Source organism: Macrotis lagotis, chromosome X (assembly GCF_037893015.1).
Source record: "Macrotis lagotis isolate mMagLag1 chromosome X, bilby.v1.9.chrom.fasta, whole genome shotgun sequence".
In the NCBI taxonomy this organism is placed as follows: Eukaryota; Metazoa; Chordata; class Mammalia; order Peramelemorphia; family Peramelidae; genus Macrotis; species Macrotis lagotis.
The window spans coordinates 106,443,047-106,462,250 of NC_133666.1; the positions used below are offsets into that span (position 1 = coordinate 106,443,047).

The 19,204-nt window shown below is 39.2% G+C and overlaps 1 protein-coding gene across 3 annotated transcripts in view; it reads left to right on the forward strand.

Annotated features, from left to right (window-relative positions):
- The first annotated feature begins 4,439 nt into the window (after positions 1-4,439).
- CEMIP2 (cell migration inducing hyaluronidase 2) overlaps positions 4,440-19,204 on the forward strand; it is a 105,742-nt gene continuing 90,977 nt past the window's right edge. For 2 of the 3 annotated variants that reach the window (XM_074201778.1, XM_074201776.1), the window contains exon 1: positions 5,594-5,808. The gene's annotated coding sequence lies outside the window, so the exon portion shown is untranslated. Of the gene's footprint in view, positions 4,680-5,593; positions 5,809-19,204 lie in introns of those variants that run through there. The other variant, XM_074201779.1, reaches the window with a different exon arrangement.

Genomic DNA, 19,204 nt, shown 5'->3' on the forward strand with positions numbered 1-19,204 from the left:
ATTCTTGGAATAGCTAATAATTTCAATACCTTGGTTCATATTGCAAGTTTAAAACACCAATTTACTTATTTTTAAAAATCTTGTTGATGATTTTTTGTCTTTTTAATAACAATCATTAGTCATTCCTTCAGATAAATTCTTCCTTGTGACAAAGAAAAAGCCATGGAAACATATCTGATACATAAACATTTTTTGTCTGACAAGAAGTACAATATTCTGTCCTAGTTGTCCCCTATTTCCTTCTATGAGGGAAGAGATATTCTTAGTTATTTCTTCTCAAGGACTTTGTTTTTTCCATTGGTACAAACTTTGTCTTCTTTCTATTTATATGGGATGCCCCCAAAGTCTCAATGCAGTAAGAAAGAAAACTGGTCCCATAGATAGGGTGTGATTGATCAGGACACCCATGATCAATTGTTTTCCTACCACAAATCCAGTTAACAGAAATAAAAGGTGACTGGTAATAAAGACAATAGGCTATTAAATGAAAAGTAGAGTTTTTACTTTGTTGCCACTTTTTGGGGGTGTTTTTGCAAGGCAATGGGGTTAAGTGACTTGCCCAAGGTCACACAGCTAGGTAATTAAGTATCTAAGGCTGGATATAAACTCAGGCCCTGCTTTTTCCAGGGCTGGTGCACTATCCACTATGCCACCTAGCTGCCCCCGTTAAACACTTTTAAAAGGTAAGAAAGTTCTTGATCAAAAGAACAGCATGTCACTTGTTTTTTGAAGATATATCATACCTTTGGTGACCTTTAAAAAGAAGGTATAGATTCTCTTGTGAGTCTCCTTGAACCAGAAGACAACTCTGGAGTGTATCCCTGGTCACAAAGAAAAGATAGAATAGGAACTCAGCTCTTGATGGAGGATAACTTTGCAAATTTCTTCTTTGTGTTTCTAACAGAGGGCAGCAGGAGATTAGGTCAGATTATTCACAAATCCCCTTCCAAATCTAGAATATATGATTTTATGAAAAGAATAAGGCAGATAATGGTAAAATAAATGAGTGCCTCAAACAGGATGTGCTGGAAATAACATTAATGGCGTTTGAGACATCACTGAGAGCCAAAGGAGAAGACTACCATCAATTGTTCAGTTCACTGTGGAAAGCCTCTTTTTCTATAGAGAGAAAATTTGTTTTAAGTATAAAACCTAATATAAATAACCAAATTCATTTTTCACTCTTTTTTCTCTAGGAAGATATTAGATTCAATTCAATTGTTAAAGCATTTAATACTATAAATCAATCAATACATATTTTTAAAAATCCCACCTTTTTTCTAGGCCCTGTACTAGGTGCTAAGGATAAAAAGGAAAAAATGTAACAGTCCTAGCCCTCAAAGAGTTTTTTATATATAGGGGGAGTTCATGTAGTATTTGTGAATGCATAGAAAACAAAATAAAAATAAAGTAATTTGGGTGAGAGAAGGAAATAGAAGTGAAAGGAAAACATTAAAACTTCATGTGGAAGGAGTATAAACTAGTAATGCAAGCTAACCCTTGCAAAGGAGTAGAGATAGTGTGTGAGGAATCATAAGAAGGTCAGTACTTCAAGAAGAAATAATGTACAAGTTGTCCCAAATGTCTTAGTGTAGCTTTAAGTTACTCATTTGTTTCAGTTGTGTCCAAACTCTTTTTGACCCCATTTGACCCCAAGATACTACAATGGTTTGCCATATCCTTCTCCAACTCACTGGAGTTGGAGACAAGGAAACTGACACAAATGAGATCAAATGATTTGCTCAGTCACACAACCAGTATGTGTCTGAGGCCAGATTTGAACTTGTGAAGATGAGTCTTCCTAATGCCATGCCTGATTCTTTATCCACTTGCCATCTAACTGCCCTTAATTGACTATTAAACCTTAAAATTGCACTAATATTTTAAGAACAGATTATATAATAGATCTGGAAAAATAGATTGTAACCAGATTATTAAATGTATGCTCAGCAAACATTGGTATGAGACTCTTTTCATTGGTGGAAATGAATGCTCTTCCTGTGAGAGGTAAGGTTGGGTTGTTGAGAATTCCATCTTCTTTATCAGTCTTCTTCATACTTTTTTTGCTTTGGATTCTGCATTGACTTTGGATACTTCTGATTTCTAGCTTCAAGAGGAAAAATGGGAAAGATAAACTGTACACATCTCTCTAATCCTTAGTTTGCTACACTAGAAACTTCAGGAAGTGTCCCCTTGGGTTAGACCTAGGACTCTCTCTTGGTTGAGCTGTGTTACCAGCATCCAAGTGGGAGAGCTTCTTTATTTGGAATCAAGTACATATCATACATACATACATACATACATACATAGCTCCATAGGTATACTTCCTTTGATTTTTGTTTTTGCTACCAACTTGGATAAATGGTTTTCTTGGCTAAGTAATGTGTATGTTTATTGTGGAATGGATATTTCGTAGTAAAGGGAGTCATATCTTGGATATAGGGCAGGATAAGGATCCTGCATTCTCCAATATTGAATTGTGACTAGAAATTAGCTTGAATTTGACAATTCCATGCTCTTGACTATTTAAGGGTGCTGATAGATATAGTTCTGGACCAGCCCTCTATCTCTCTGAGAACAGCAAAGTAGCCTCCTGCCCCAACTTCCTACTTCCCTTCCTAACCAGAATTAAAGTCTGCCTTGGAGAGGGGGAAGGGGTGGGGAGTAGGCCAGATATGTCTCTTTTGCCATAAGACATCCATCCTCATGTCATGTGAGGTTGGCTTTCATGACACAAAGACCTTGCAACTCCTGGGGCCCAGTCAAATAAATATTTATACACACTCAATTAAAGAAAGGGGGACATATCGTTTCTTTGAAACAAAGAATCCAGTGAACAAGTTATAAATCTAGTGATCATGAAAAGAAAAATTGAATGATCCCATAGCAAGGCATTGGGGCTTGAGGGTGAGCATAGTAGAGATACAAAGTAAGAAATTCTGGTGACATAGAAGTGTGTAGCAGTAGCAAGAAGAACAAACTAACATTATTTTCTTTTTTAATTGTCTTGGGTAGAATGAGGTCAAATTAATTTGTGGCTTTTAATTACTGTGAGGATAAAATCTAGTACATCAACTCCTTCCTAGAGAAGCAGTGAAAAATTCAATCCCTTGGAGATAATCTATAGATTACATTCAGCAAATATGAAGAGAAAAATAGAATTTAAGAACAATCTTCAAAGGTATTTTTATAATGGACCAATGTTTTGGGTAAGTCACTTCTAAGGACTGAACACACACAGAAATAGAAATATTCACAGGTCACCTGAAGGGAGAGGAAGAGTAGTATATGGATGAGCAGAAAAACATCAAACTTCTAGATCAGTGAAATCATTTGTTGATGCAAGACCATTATTCTGCTAAACATAAAGATGACATGTTTCCACATTTACTTGAACAATGCATTGCTCAAAGAAAGTCTGTGATACATTATTTTGGTAGGCTTCCTCCAGTTTAATAGGTCTTCTCTTTTGAAATGGCTTGCTTTCCAATTGCTCTTTTCCCTTTTTCAAATAATACAGGAAACATGAAGATCATATTTTGTATAATTATCAAACTTGACTCTATATTTTGTATGAATTAATTCAATTTAAAAATTTGGGAGAATATATAAATGTTGGAAATGTAAAAAAATCAAGTTTTATATGAAAGTATTGTGCATACATGGAATTATTTTTTTGCTATGTATCATATAAAAAATAAAGTGATTGCAGTGGTTTTCTACTCCCAAATAGGAGACCGGTCCTTAGCAATGTACGCTTGCACTACTGCAATAGGCTTCCTAAATCTCTTCTTTCAATGTTAGCATTCAGAGTCAATTCCCTGCCCTTCCTCCCTTTCATTGTGGCTTTGGACCTTCCAGAGCTGCAGTGGGGTTTATGAACCAAATGCAGGTCCTTTCTTGATATTGTGGTGACCACTGGGCCTGTTGAGGTGTATTTTTTTTTATTATTTAGTCAATGCATTCTTTATAGAAGCTCAGTTCCCTAGTGTCAGCTACTTCTCCAACAGTATCTTACACAAGGGGATTTCTTTCTGGGTAAATGCCATATTTTCACGATTAGACTTTTAAAAATTTATATACAGGGTTAAATGAACAAATGTCCTCAATGGGAGGACATCCAATTCAGTATTAAACAGAGAAAAGTGTCGGCTGGTGCTTGGCTGCCCAGTAGGGATAGAGAACAAAACTTGTGGACTTGGGACATGATAAAGCAGTCCCAGAATGAGGATTCTCTAAGGGCTGTTTGGAGGGGAGAAAATAAAAATGATTCAGGAATCAGGTAGGGTTGGAACTCTTCTGGTTGGGGCCGGCTGAGAGGCACATTATTTGAAGAGTGGCAATACAAGGGCTTGGATGTGCAGGGGTGGGGCTCGGATGCGCCTTTGTTGTGAGCACCAGGCCATGGGAGGCGCTACATATATTAACCTCGAGAATGGGGGCGGCATAGTCTAACAGCTGCTGCAGCATCCAACTCCTGGGCTGTGGGAGAAGGCACAGACAGCCAAGAGAAGCTAGAGGCACGCAAGGTGGGGGGATCGCGAGGTGGCCGTGGGTCTTGGCCAACCAAGTTGAGTCAAGCATCCTTCTGATAGGGATGAGAAAAAGGAGTACTATAGTCGGAATCGTTGGACCTGAGTTCAGACTCCAGTTCTGCAATTTATTTCCTGTTCTCTTGGGCAAGTAACTTTCCCTCTTTCTTTTTCAGTTTCCCTTCTGTAAAACTAGTAGAGTTATTTTTACAGCATTAAATCAAAGAGCTGAAGAATTAGAGCGGATGCCGACCCTGGAGACCCGGACTCGCCCTGGTCCCCAGGGCGGGAGTGCGGGCAGGTCCAGCATCTGCCGGGGAAGTGTTTTGAGACTAGGCTGGAACAGAGGAAAAACAAACTCCCTTTTCAGCAGAGGATCCGGGAGAAATGGAATCGGGTTGTTTCTGCAGCTGATAGGTTTTGTCTCTGCCACAGCGAAGCGGGCCTTGGCCGGGGCGCTGTCGCCGGCATTTCGGCTCCGGTCGGGGCGAGCGGTCGGGAGAGCAGCCGACAGCCCTTCCCGGGGCTCTCCCCTAGCTCGCGCTCCGGGCCGGCGGGCGGAGCCCGGAGCTGTCGCCGCCCCTTGGGTCTCCGGGCGCCGCCTTCTCCCCCTTTGCTCCCAGCTTCTCTCCCGCCCCCCACCCACGATTCCTGCTGGGCCCGGGACCGCCGGGCCATGGCGCCCTGTCGGCGGAGAGCGGCCGTCGCGGGTGGAAGGGAGCAGCGGCCTCCTCCGCGGCCCGGCCGCTAGAGCGCCTCGGCGGCCCGGCCCTGCGGCTGCCGCGGGGGCTTTGTCTCGGCTCCGCCCGGCGGCGCCACTTCTCTCCCTCCTTAGAAGGGAAGCGGCGGCAGAAGCCCGGAGCTGCGGCTGAAGCCCGGAGCTGCGGCTGAAGCCCGGAGCTGCGGCTGAAGCCCGGAGCTGCGGCTGAAGCCCGGAGCTGCGGCTGAAGCCCGGAGCTGCGGCATCGGCGGCTGCCGGCCCGGCCCGGCCCGGCCCGCCCCTCTCTTCCCTTTGCTCCCTTTCCCTCCGCCCCGCCCCGAGGCTCCCCGGGCGGGGGGCGGGAGGAGGCCGCGCGTCACTCTCTGGAGGAAAGTGCTTCAGTCCTGGGCCAGGCTGCTGCGGCCGCGGCCACGGCGCCCCCGGAAGCCGGGCTCAAGGTGTCTCCATTGCCATGGAAAGCGGAGCCGGGGCTGGGGGAGGAGGACGGCGGCCCGGCCTGCCTTGACCGCCGCCGCTTAGACAGCGCGTTGCCCGACGCCGGCCGGGGAGAGGGAGGTAAGCAGCGGAGTCCCTGCCCGCCTGCCTCGGGGCCGGCGGCCGGTGAGGTCGGCTCCGACCGGCCCGCCGCCGCCGCCTGTAACAGTCTGAGGAGCAGCGCGCCGGCCGCTCCGGGCTCCCCCCGGCCCGGCCAGCTCCTTTCCCCGGCTCTCTCCCTTATTACGAGAGAGAGGAGAGACAGAGAGAGACAGGAGTCGGGAACCCTTGCCTAGAGAATAGTTTTCCTCTAGTTTTCTGGGGAGGAAACAATGGACCTTTTAAAGTTCTTGAGAAACAGTCTGAAACTCTGGGGGTCGGGGGAGGGGGAGAGTGTGGAAATAAACCCCACAGGAAGCAGGCTTCTAGGAAAGATTGTGGGAGTGCATTGTGCCTATGTGTGTTTACGCACATGTGTTTAATGGCTCTGTCCTATAGCGAATCGGATGGAGGCATTTGTGTTTTGTTTGTAGAGAGGAAGGTTTTCGGTAGAATGAATCTAAAACCTGAGAGTTTTTCGAGAACTAAGCATTCCAGCCTCGTATGTTATGAACTAATCCTGCCACAGACTAGTTTTCCCCTGGTTGGTTGGTATTGGAAGGTACTGATAAGGGTGAGAGGACCAGGAACAAAACTGTAACAGTGCTTCCTTTTTAAACTGATTTTTGAAGTCCAAAAACCTTTGCTTTAATTGTGCATTCAGTAGTCAAGGGAACTGCTCTGGGACGACGGTGAAATCCAGATCTCACACTTTCCTTTTCTGCTCAGACTAGGGGAACAGGCTAGCCGGCGTTAGTTAAATAGCATGGATCATGGGACTTACACATTGGAAAATTCAGAGATGAGGGACTACCGACTATTTCTTAGTTTTCTCATGTATAAAATGAAAGAGAAATTACTTCATTTCTTCAAGGTCAAGCAGGACCAGGACTAATTGGTTGACTCCACGTTACTTTAGCTCGATCTGCTAAAACACTGTGGATTAAAACCAATCTGTTTCTTCACTTATTCCAGACATGAGTTCTAATTTTCTGAGGTCCACATTCTTAGTTTAAGTGAAAGCAAAATGTGTATAATACAGATATTTAAGATGCACCTTCATTATACATTGTGCACGTCAAAGGGAATAATTGAGATACAAGTTTGAGGACAAGTTACCTGAGCTGTACTTACGTGCATTAAGAAACTTTATGTTGAATATATTGAACCTTAAATCTAATCATTAAATTAATACCCTTAGATGCTAATGACTTAACTTTGAATAAACTGCTATTTTCAAAAATTCTATAAATTTAACAAACACTCCCACTTGATCCTTGCTCATCTACACACACGCACACCACACACACACACACACACACACACACACAGACACGGTCCAGTTAATGCTGTTCTTCATGCATGATACTCCATCAAGCTTTTCAATATCTTTGCATTGACAGTTTTTCCTGCTCCTGAAGCATTCTGCCTTTTCAACTCTTATCTTTCAAAATCCCTGCTTTCTTTCAGTGCTCACTTCCAACTTTTCTGCATGAAGCTTTTCTCTGAGAAGGTAGTTGTGAACAGTCTTAAACTCTAGGGAATCAGGGGAGGGAGTTTGGACTTGAACTGGTTTTTCTGACTCCAGCCTGCTAGGTGGTGTAGTGTTCAAACTGCCAGATCTGGGATTAGGAAGACTCATGAATTCAAATCTGGCTTTAGACACTCACTAGCTATGTGGCCCTGGGAAAGTCACTCTTTGCTATATGTCTCAGTTGGCTTATCTGTAAAAAAGAGCTGGAGAAGGAAATGCCAAACCACTCCATTCTCTTAGCCAAGAAAACCCCAAATGGGAGTAGTAACAAGAGTCAACATTATTGAAACTACTGAACAACTTCCTGACTCCAGGTCTGGCACTCTATTCACTCTGCCACCTAGCTACCTCAAAAAATATCTATTTTTGCATATACTATAGATGACAGCTAGGTGGCATTGGACAGAGTTCTGGACTCAGTCAGGAAAACTTCAGTTCAAAATATGCATCTGACAGACAGCTAAGTTACCCTGGGCAAAACACTTATCCACTCTCAAACTTAGGTACCTCAATTATAAAAACGTCAGGAAGGAATATAATAAATGAATGAGAAATCATTTATGAATACTTAATATACATCAGACACCATGGTAAGCATTATGTATGCCCAATAGTATCTGCTCTCAAGGAGTTTATAACATCCTAATCAGATTGGTAAACCCATAGATGTGAATAAAGGGTTGAAAATAAACACTGATTTGGGGGCGGCTAGGTGGCATAGTGGATAAAGCACCGGCCTTGGAGTCAGGAGTACCTGGGTTCAAATCCGGCCTCAGACACTTAATAATTACCTAGCCATGTGGCCTTGGGCAAGCCACTTAACCCCATTTGCCTTGCAAAAATCCTAAAAAAAAAAAAAAGAAATAAACACTGATTTGAAAATTACTGGGAATTATATAGTGACCTGGATTCCAGGTCAGAAAAGGCAAAGACTTATTAATCAGCTCCCTATTTCCTGATAATATCCATCTGACAGTTGACTAAGTAACCCTGAGCAAAATACTTGTCCACTTGAGCTCATCTGTAAAATGGAGATATTAGCACCTACCTCACTGGGTTGTTGTAAGGGTTACAAAAGATGGTGGGATGATCAAGATGACTAGTATAGAAGAAGAAACTTGGAGTTGGATCTTGAAGGATTGATGATGATAATAGCTAACATTTACATAGTTTTTATTGTGTACCAGACAGTATGCTTAGTACTTTTATAATTCTTATCACATTTGATCCTTACACAACCACCCTGAATGGTAGATTCTATTGTTATCCTCATTTTTACAAATAAGGAAACTGAGACTGAAAGGTTAAATCACACTGCTAATAAGAATCTTAGACTGGATTTTAACTCATGTCTTGCTGATTCCAGGCCTGGTGCTTTATCCCCTGCAATTAATTGAGAAGGACCTCAAAGGGGCGGCTAGGTGGCCCAGTGGATAAAGCACCGGCCCTGGAGTCTGGAGTACCTGGGTTCAAATCCAGTGTCAGACACTTAATAATTACCTAGCTGTGTGGCCTTGGGCAAGCCACTTAAATCCATTTGCCTTGCAAAAAAAAAAACCCTAAAAGAAAAGAACTTCAAAAACCATATTGTCAAATACCCCTCATTTTATAAGGAGGAACTTCAAAGAGTAGAATTAGAGATAGGAGTAGAACTCATTCTACATCTGTGAAAAAGGACAGTAAAGACAGGAGGATGAGAAGGCAATATGAGAAATGGAGATTGGTTGAGTTTGGTTGGAACACAGAATACAGTACATGTTAAAAGCCGGAAAAGAAAATAGTAGGTGAATTGTTGAGAGCTTAGATTCTAAGATTAGGAGTTTATGTTTTATTCCATTGGCAGCTGAAAGCCACTCAAAATGTATATTGATATCCTTGATCCTTCTTGTTAATGAATGACAGAGAAGAATGATCCCACAATTATCCACTTTTCCTTTAATCTTCAATTTCTCCCTATCCCTTCCTTATTTCCTTTTTCATAAAAACATACCCAAATCTCTCCAGTCCTTAAAACAAAACAAAACAAAACTTACTATCTTCTCCTCAAGCTAATAGCCTATATCTCTCTCTTTCACTGTCAAACTCCTAGAACAAAATGAGGGGAAAAGAAACAAACATTTATTGTCTACTATGTTCCAGTTACCCAACTAAGTTGTAGTGAATATTGTCAGCCTGTGTGATCTTTTGATATTTCTTAAACTCCATTTTGTAACCTAAAATCCATCCTTAACTTTGACCTTGGCTGATTTTCTGTGTGATATATATTGACTTATGGAAATTTATTAGGTAGCTTATTGAATCCCTATGACCTTGCCTTCCCTGAATACATATCATGATAAAGGACCATTTCTTACTCTGTTTCCATGCATAAGGCCATCACTGTCAAAATGATCCAGGGCTATTAAAACATTGGGCAGTCATTCACCTATTTTATGATCCTGCTCCACTCAATGCTCTAGTCAGTGGAGAAATCACTGTCAGTCCCTGGATTCCATAGGTATCTCCTATTCTCAGCTGATGGTCAGAGACCAACTCTTCCCTCCAAAGTATTATTATGTAACGTCCTCAGTGCAAGTCTCCCTTCTCCTCCAATATTATTTCCCCCCCTCTTTACACTGTTCTTTCTATAGGTTTTGCTGCTTGTGCTGCTGGCCTTTGAACCTTTCTTTCACCCACCACCCAGTGTTAATCCATTACTAATAATGCTTCTTGAAGCAACTCTTAGAGTTGGAGTTTTTTCTTTCTGTCTGAATCTAGCCCATTAATTATAGAGTATAAAGCTGAGTCTAAATCACTAGTTCAGAAGGAATCCTTTCTAAGTCATGTTATTTACCAAGGCTAGGAACAGGACTCTTGGCAGTCACACCTTCAATGATAGAGTAAAGCCAACAGTTCTGCTGGTTACCTCCTGTCTTCACCCAAAAGAATAAGGGCTGAGTATATAACTGTGGTAGGGACCCTTTCTTCTTAAGCTGGTTACTTCCTATCCACCCCAAAGAGCACAAAGGTTGAGGGTCTGATATTTGTGCCCCAATAACAGGAGATCCTTCTCCTGCCATGGTTAAGTAACATGTAACATTATAAAAGTACTTTACAAATATGTTGATCCTCACATCAACCATCCCCTCCCCTCTTCCCCATTTTAGACACCAGATTTGAACTTAGGTGATCTTGACTCCAGGCCCACTGCTCTATTTACTATGCTACATAGCTACCTCAAGGAGGGGTATAATAAGTAGCTAGTAAGAATTACACTAAATTGAAAGTTAACAGAATAAGAATGATGAAAAGTCAAGAGATTCAGGGGTAGAAAGTATAACAATAAAAATATCTGTATTAATCAGATTATGGTCAATAGATTGGTAGAATAGAGAGTTTTTTGAACATGTTCAGTCTTTTCAGTAAGATTTAACTCTGTGGTTCCATTTGGAGTTTTTTTTGCAAAGATACTGGAACTGTTTGCCATTTCCTCTTCAGCTCATTTTACAGATGAGGAAAATGAAGCATACAGGGTGACTTGCCCAGTGTCACACAGTTAGTATCTGAATTTGAACTAAGGTTTTTCTGACTAGACTCAGCGCTCTATGCACTGTGCTAATTAACTGTCTAGCTAAGATCTTGAGAGTTGAGCTCAAGAAATCATTGTTTTAGAGTTGTCATAAATGGATATTGAAACCTTTAGTAATTATGGCTGAGAAAGGGGACAAAAAGAAGATTGTTATTTAGATGCTATAAACTTGGAGAAAAGTAGAGAGTTTATACAAGTCAACAGATAACTGAGTAAAGGATTAGAGAATAGCATTTTTTATACTCAGTTGGCAAAGAAAAGATTATGGAACAGTATTTGAAGAACAGTGATGTAGAAGCAACAGTGAGGAATGAATAAGATGTAGCTGATGTTAGTGCTATTAGAGAGGTGAAATCCTTGGGGGGAAGTTTTTACTTTATGAGTTATGGTGGAAAAAAAGAAAGATTGAGAATGAAATGAAATTTAACAATGGTATAAAAATTACAAAGAGTTCAATGAAAATGATGGGTGGAGGCTATAAAGAGCTGAGGGAATGTGGGACTGGGATGAATGGAATGGCAGCATTCATGGGATATACACTCTATGTGATATGGCTGCATGAGAATATAAAGAAGGAGAAAATTGGGAAGTGAGGTAGCATAATATCAATATATTTTCTATTTTAAAGAAAAAAGTAAAAAAAAGGAAAAAAAAAGGAAAAAAGTAATATAGTGTCCCTTGCTTAGTAAACATTTAATCATTCAGAATTCTTATTCCTTTTGTCTTTGCATATGGACTTGATTTGTAATCTAACATATTTTGGGATTTCTTTTTTGAATTTACCTGTCATTTGGTAAATAGGGAACTCTAAATAAGAAAACTCCTTCAATCAAAATTGGTTGGTACCATCTTCTCTGCAACTTATATTCTTTTTTTTTTCTAAAGTTTTTGCAAGACAATGGGGTTAAGTGGCTTGTCCAAGGCCACACAGCTAGGTAATTATTAAGTGTCTGAGGTGGGATTTGAACTCAGGTACTCCTAACTCCAAGGCCGATACTCTATCCACTGTGCCACCTAGCCACCCCTGCAACTTATATTCTTACAGAGTTATCTAGGGCCTTGAAAAGTTATATTGCTTAGGCTCACTAAGGCAATATATGACAAAGTCAGGATTTGAATCCAGATCTTCTTTATTTCCAAGGTCATTTCTGTACCTATGTCATACTGCTTCTCATAAAGCATTAGTGTAATGATAGGGTAGTAAAGTTGGTATTCAGGGACTAAATTAATTTGACTAAGAGAAATCTGTAAGGTGGAAAAAGAAGACAGAAGTAGGAGATGTAGGAGGCAGACAAGCTTTGGTAACTAATTAACTGTGGGATGAAGGAGAGTGAAGAGACAAGGATGACCCCTCAAAATTTTGAGACTGAATCTATATGACCAGAAAAAGAAATATGGACATTTAGATGAGGGGTGGGTTTAAAGTGAAATACAGTGAGTTCTATTTGGACATGATGAGTTTGACTGAGACTTTAAGTTTGAAATATCTAGTAGGTAATTGGTGAGTTTATGATACAATATATATTTCTAACTCACTCTGTTTTATGTTTCCAAGACACTGGATCAGCTTGGTAACAAAAATTTGTTTTGTCTGACTCTTTAAATACCATTTGTGATTTTCTTAGTAAAGATACTATAGTAACTTTCCTTCTTCAGTTGCTTTTATAAATGAGTAACTAAGGCAAACCCCTAAGAGACTTGCCCAGGGTCATCTAGCTAGTAAGTGTCTGAGACCTAATATGAACCCAGAAAAATGTGTCTTCCTGATTCCGGACCGTGTAATCTATCCACTGTTATACCTAGTGGCCCTGGAGGTGGCTTTTAATCATTTATTTAGCCCTTAATCACTCATTTCCATTTTAATAATTATCCTCTTCAATTGGATTTAGGCTTTAACTGGGAGATACCTTCTTTCCTCTTTCCCATCCCCACTGCACTCTGCATTTTTTTTTCTAGAGCATATATACAAAAAAGCAATAAATCAGGTCTTGTAACTGTCTCTGAATGTATAGCTCTGATTTAGGGCTAGTTTTCTTCAAAAAGGAAAAAAGTAATTTTTAATTTTACTTAGAAGAATAAAATGTGCTTTCTTCCTAACAGATGATTTCTAGCAGGCATTACAGACCATTAAAAATTGAATTGACTTAGAATGCTTGTTTATTGCTCTAAAGCAAGCTCACTTTTCAGTTTATAAATTACTTTTGTTACAAATTTAAGCTTGTAGAAGACCAAGGCCTTCTCATTAATATATTTAAATTTGGAGTTTTTTAAACATTTCATAGAAGTGCTTGACTTTTTGTTGTTGGCAACTTAGTTATATGGTTGGGGCATCTGCTCCATTTTCAAGTCATTTACACTTGAACTTATAAGTATCTTTATAGCTATAGTTGAGTTTACTGTAAGCATCTTTATGTCTTGGCAGGGCAAATCATGTCATCTATTTGTAACCCCCTCCCCTTCTTATCTATCCCCACTACACAAAGAGCACTCAGTCCTGCAGACTTTGTTAAGAATTTCTGTCACACATATGAAAAATTGCTCTAAATCATTACTTATTAGAAAAATGCAGATTAAACCTTCTCTGGGGTACCACCTCACACCTCTCAGACTGGCCAATATGATCAGAAAGGATAATGATCATTGTTGGAAGGGTTGTGGGAAATCTGGGACACTATTACACTCTTGGTGGAGCTGTGAACTCATCCAGCCTTTCTGGAGAGAAATTTGGAACTATGCCCAAAGGGCAACAAAAATGTGCATACTCTCTGATCCAGCAATACCACTACTGGGTCTACACGCTGAAGAGATGATGAAAAAGGGTAAAAATATCACTTGTACAAAAATATTCATAGCAGCCCTGTTTGTGGTGGCAAAGAATTAGAAATCAAGTGAAGGTCCTTCATTTGGGGAATGGCTTAGCAAACTGTGATATATATGTGTTTGTGTGTGTGTGTGTGTGTGTGTGTGTGTGTGTGTGTGTGTCATGGAACACTATTGTTCTATTAGAAACCAAAAGGGATGGGAATTCAAGGAAGACTAGAGGGATTTGCATGAACTGATGCTGAGTGAGATGAGCAGAACCAGAAAAACACAGTACACCCTAACAGCAACATGGGAGGGATGATCAACCTTGGATGGACTTGCTCATTCCATCAGTGCAACAATCAGGGTCAATTTGGGGCTGTCTGCAATGGAGAATACCATCTGTATCCAGAGAAAGAATGAGTTTGAACAAAGACCAAGGACTATTGTCTTTAATTTAGGGGAAAAAAACCCTATTATCTTATTGTCTGATCTTGCTATCTCTTATACTTTATGTTTCTTCCTTAAGGATATGATTTCTCTCTCATCACATTCAATTTGAATCAATGTATACAGTGGAAACAATGTAAAGACTGACAAATTGGCTTCTGTGGGGGTGGGAGGAGGGAAGTAAGATTAGGGGAAAAATTGTAAAACTCTAAATAAAGTCTTTAAATTTCAAAAAAAAAAAAAGAATTTCTGACACAAATAAATGACCAAAGATGAATACTAGCTGTGCCCTGCTTTCATTTGTTATAAGCAACATATAATTCAAAAGATGGGTTTTTAAAAAATTTCAATAATATGATTAATAATTCTACCAATGAATTATTGCTATGAATGAATTTTAATAATTTATTAAACTTTTCATTTGTGTTAGTTAAGTGTATCTAGGTGAGGCAGTGGATAGAATTCCAGACTTGGCATCAGAAGACTCATCTCCCTGAATTCAAATCTGGTCTCAGATACTTACTAGCTGGATGACCCAAGGCAAGTCACTTAACCCTGTTTGCCTCAGTCTTCTCATCTGTAAAATGGACTAGAGAAGAAAATGATAAATAGCTCCAATGCCTTTGCCAAGAAAACTCCAAATGGGATCATGAAGAATTGGATATGGGATATTTATAGAAGCTCTTTTCTGGGGGCAAAGGACTGGAAATTGAGGGGATACCCATCAGTTGGGGAATGGCTGAACGAATTTCATTATGTGATTAAAATGAAATGCTATTCTGTTATAGGAAATAATGAACAGAATGCTCTCAGTAAAAAACTTCCATGAGCAGATGCTATGGGAAATGTCTTTTATACAAAGAAATGTTTGTTCTTCATTCTTGAAGAAGATCACAACATCAGGGAGGTGATGCCATGACAAGCACATGAATTGGATTTGAGTGAGTAGGTGCTATACTAAGTCACCAGCCTCACTTTCTCCTCTAAAATCATCTGAGTCTAGTGGCCAGACATGAATCAGGACTACTGGAGAGAGATGTGAGGCAGTCAGGGTTAAGTGACTTGCCCAAGGTCACACAGCTAGTATGTGCCAAAGGCTGAATTTGAACTCCTGTCCTCCTGGTTCCAAGGTCAGTGCTCTATTCACTGCACCATCTAGCTGCAATATTGTTGAATGATCAACTGGGAATAACTTACCTTTACTCAGCAATGTTGTGACCTAAGAAAACTCTGAGGGACTTATGATAAAGAATACTATCCATCCCAAAGCCAGAACTGATGGTATCTGCATACAGATTGAAACATAACTTTTTTTTATACTTAATTTTTCTTGAAGTTCTTTTTTTGCAAGGGATATTATGTTTACTTTTACAATATGACTATTGTGGTAATGTTTTTCATGACTATACATTTTTAACCTATATTAAATAACTTGTTTTCTCAGTGAAAGGGATTGAGGTGGGAGGAAAGTAGAGAATTTGGAAATCAAGGTTTTAAACATGAACGTTGAAACTTTTTTTGCACGTAACCAAGGAAAAATAAAATAAAATAAAAAAAAAACGAATTGGACATGACTGAAAAACAACTGAACAAAAATTTGCTGGGCACTATGCTAAGAAACCTTTAGTCTACTTGGAAGAGATAGTATATATATATATATATATATATATATAGGGGATTATTGATCAGGGGAAAAAAGCTTTGGTCTAGGGAATTACAGGGAATGTAAATTAGACAGTCCACTGTTATGCCCTTGCCAAAGTGATGATAATATTGATTGAATTATTGTGACTAAAGTAGGAAGTAGAAAAACCAAGGGGCAAGAGATGGTATAGATGGACAAAAGGCAAGATTGCCAGAGTAGTTGATTGGATAGCGTATAAATTGGTTGTGGTCTGGGGTTGACTGAATGTAGTAATTTTGATGAATTCCTATTTATTTTGTCTCTTCTCAAGATGACTTAGCCCCAAGTGTAGACTGTGGACAAAAAAATTCACCTTTTTATCACCAAACTTTTTTTTGACACTCTTTCTGAATCTGTACTTGAATTTTTTTTTTTTTTTTTAGGTTTTTGCAAGGCAAATGGGGTTAATTGGCTTGCCCAAGGCCACACAACTAGGTAATTATTAAGTGTCTGAGACCAGATTTGAACCCAGGTACTCCCTGACTCCAGGGCCAGTGCTTTATCCACTGTGCCACCTAGCCGCCCTGAATTTTTTCTTCTTGGTAGTATCAACCATAGGTTACGCTCAACTGACATTGCCTTTGAGACCCTAGAGTCACTTCATTAAAATAAACTAGGAACTAGGAATTTTAACATAGGAGATAATAAATATTTAAGTAGGTAGTATATTTTTTTGTAATATTTTGTTGCAGATAGAACCAGAAAACAGAAGAATCATCTTGGTAGAGAAAAAGTTTATTATTAATGCTCTTTTAAAAATTCTTGTACTCTCTTTGTATGAGCATTGAATCACAGAATTTAAGAACTGAAACAAAATCACTTCAGAAGTCACCCAGTCTGATCTATACCCCACTAAAGGATACCCCCACTAAAATATACCTGACAAGAAGCCATACTTTAATCTGCATTCCAATTCCATAGTTCTTTTTCTGGATGTGGATGGCATTTTCCATCATAGGTCTTTTAGAATTGTCTTTGAATGACTTATATTTTTATAAATTTGACTCAGTTCTCTATATTTTATCCCTCTGATTCTTTGATGTTGAAGCTATTAATTCCTGTATAATCCTAACTGACTTCTTGATATTGAATTATTTCTTTCTGGTTCTCTGTAGTATTTTCTCTTTGATCTGATAATTCTGAAGTTTGGCTTCAATATTTCTTGATGTTTTCATTTTGGAATCTCTTTTCAGGAGGTGATTTGTGCATTCTTTCAATTATTCTTTTATCCCTTGGTTCTAGAATATCAGGGCAATTTTCCTTGATAATTTCTTTAAAATGTTTTCCACACTTTTTTTAATCATAACTTTCAAGTAGTCCAGTAATTCTTAAACTATCTCTCATGTACCTATTTTCTAGATTAGTTCATTTTCCAATAAAGTATTTTACATTTTCCTTCTATTTTTTTTTTGGTTTTGCATGCCTGATTCTTGATGTCTCATCATTAGTTTTTATTTGCCCCATTCTAATTTTTAAGGAATTATTTTCTTCTGTTAACTATTTTATCTTCTTTTTCATTTGGCCAATTCTACTCTTTATTTGCAAGGCAATGGAGTTAAGTGACTTACCCAAAGTCACACATTTAGATAATTATTAAGTGTCTGAGGGACACTTAATTATGATTATGACACTGAGGTATTCCTACCAGGGCTAGTACTCTATTCACTGTGCCATCTAGCTGTCTCATGACCAATTCTACTTTTAAAGGAGTTGTTTTTTTCAAGTGGATTTTTTCTACCTTTTGAAGTTGTTTTCTTTTCCCATTTGGTTAACTGTATTCTTTAAGGAGTTATTTTCTTCAGGCAATTTTTGGGTTTCTCTTTCTGTCTTTGATACTTCTTATTTTCCCCCAATTTTTCTTTTTCCTCCTTTATTTAATCTTTAAAATTCTTTTTGAGCTCTTCCAAGAAGACTTTTTGGGCTTGAGATCAATTTATATTCCCCTCTGGAGTTTCACATGTAGACCTTTTCCTATTGTCCTTTTCTTAGATGGTGTTTTGATCATCCTTGTTGTCATAGTGACTTTCTATGGTTAAGGCTTTTTTCTGTTTCTTGATAATTTTTTTTTAGCCTGTTTCTTGGTTTTGAAAGTTGGAGTTTCCGGCTGGTGCAGAGGGGACACTGTCCCAAGCTTCTTGTGCTGGGAACCAGGGGTCTGTCTGCTCATTGGCTTTCTGCTAGCGTTCTGGGGTTCAAAATTTGCTTTCTGTACTGGGACTTGACTCCTCACTGGCCTGCTGAGCTGGACCAAGCACCCTAGGATACAGATCTTTGCTGTGGCTCAGAGTCTCCCACTGGCTTCTCTACACTCCATCTGAGCTGTGCTTCCCCTAGACCCAAGTAAGATGGACCTTTCCTGACTATATATATTTATTTATTTAGTTTTTACAAGGCAACGGGATTAAGTGGCTCGCCCAAGACCACACAGCTAGGTAATTATTAAGTGTCTGAGGCTGGGTTTGAGCTCAGGGTACTCCTGACTCCAGGGCCGGTGCTCTATCCACTGTACCACCTAGATGCCCCCCACAATATCTTAATTTGGAAAATTGCTCCTCTTTGTATTTTGAGGTTCTCTTGCTTTAGAATCTGTTTAGAAGCTTGACTTAATTTTGTTTCTGCAAGGAGCTGGGAAGAACTCAGATGATTTCTTTGCTTCTCTCCAATATGTTTGCTGTGCCCCACCCAATACATCCTTTAATAATTTCTTGAAAGATGCTGTCCAGATCCTACTTTTGATTATGACTTTCAGATAGTCTGATGATTCTGACATTGTCTCTCCTGGATTTATCTATATATCTATTTTCCAGGTCAGTTGTTTTTTCCAGTAAGGTATTATACATATTCTATTATTTTTTCATTCTTTTGAATTTTATTTTTTCTTTATGTCTCAGAGACTCATTAGCTTCCATTTGCCCAATTCTAACTTTTAAATAATTGTTTTCTTCAGTTAACTTTTGTATCTTATTTTCTGTTGGCTAGTTATGTACTTTTTTTAAAAAACGTTTTCCCCATGGATTTTTGTATTTCCTTTTCTATTTGTCCGATTCCACTTTTTAAGCAGTTATCTTTTTCCTCCATGCTATTGACTCTTTTTTTCATATCTCTCTTACATCACTCTCATTTTTTTTCCTAATTTTTCTCCTACCTCTCTTGAATGATTTTTAAGCTCTTATTTGAGCTCTTCCATGAGTTCTTTCTGTGCTTGAGACCACTTCACATTTTTCTTTGGGGTTTTGACCCTAGGTGTTTTGATGTCATTGTTCTGAATTTATATCTTGAACTTCCCTGTCACAAATGGTCAGATTCTCTTTTTAAAATTTAATTTTACCTTTTTTTTCCC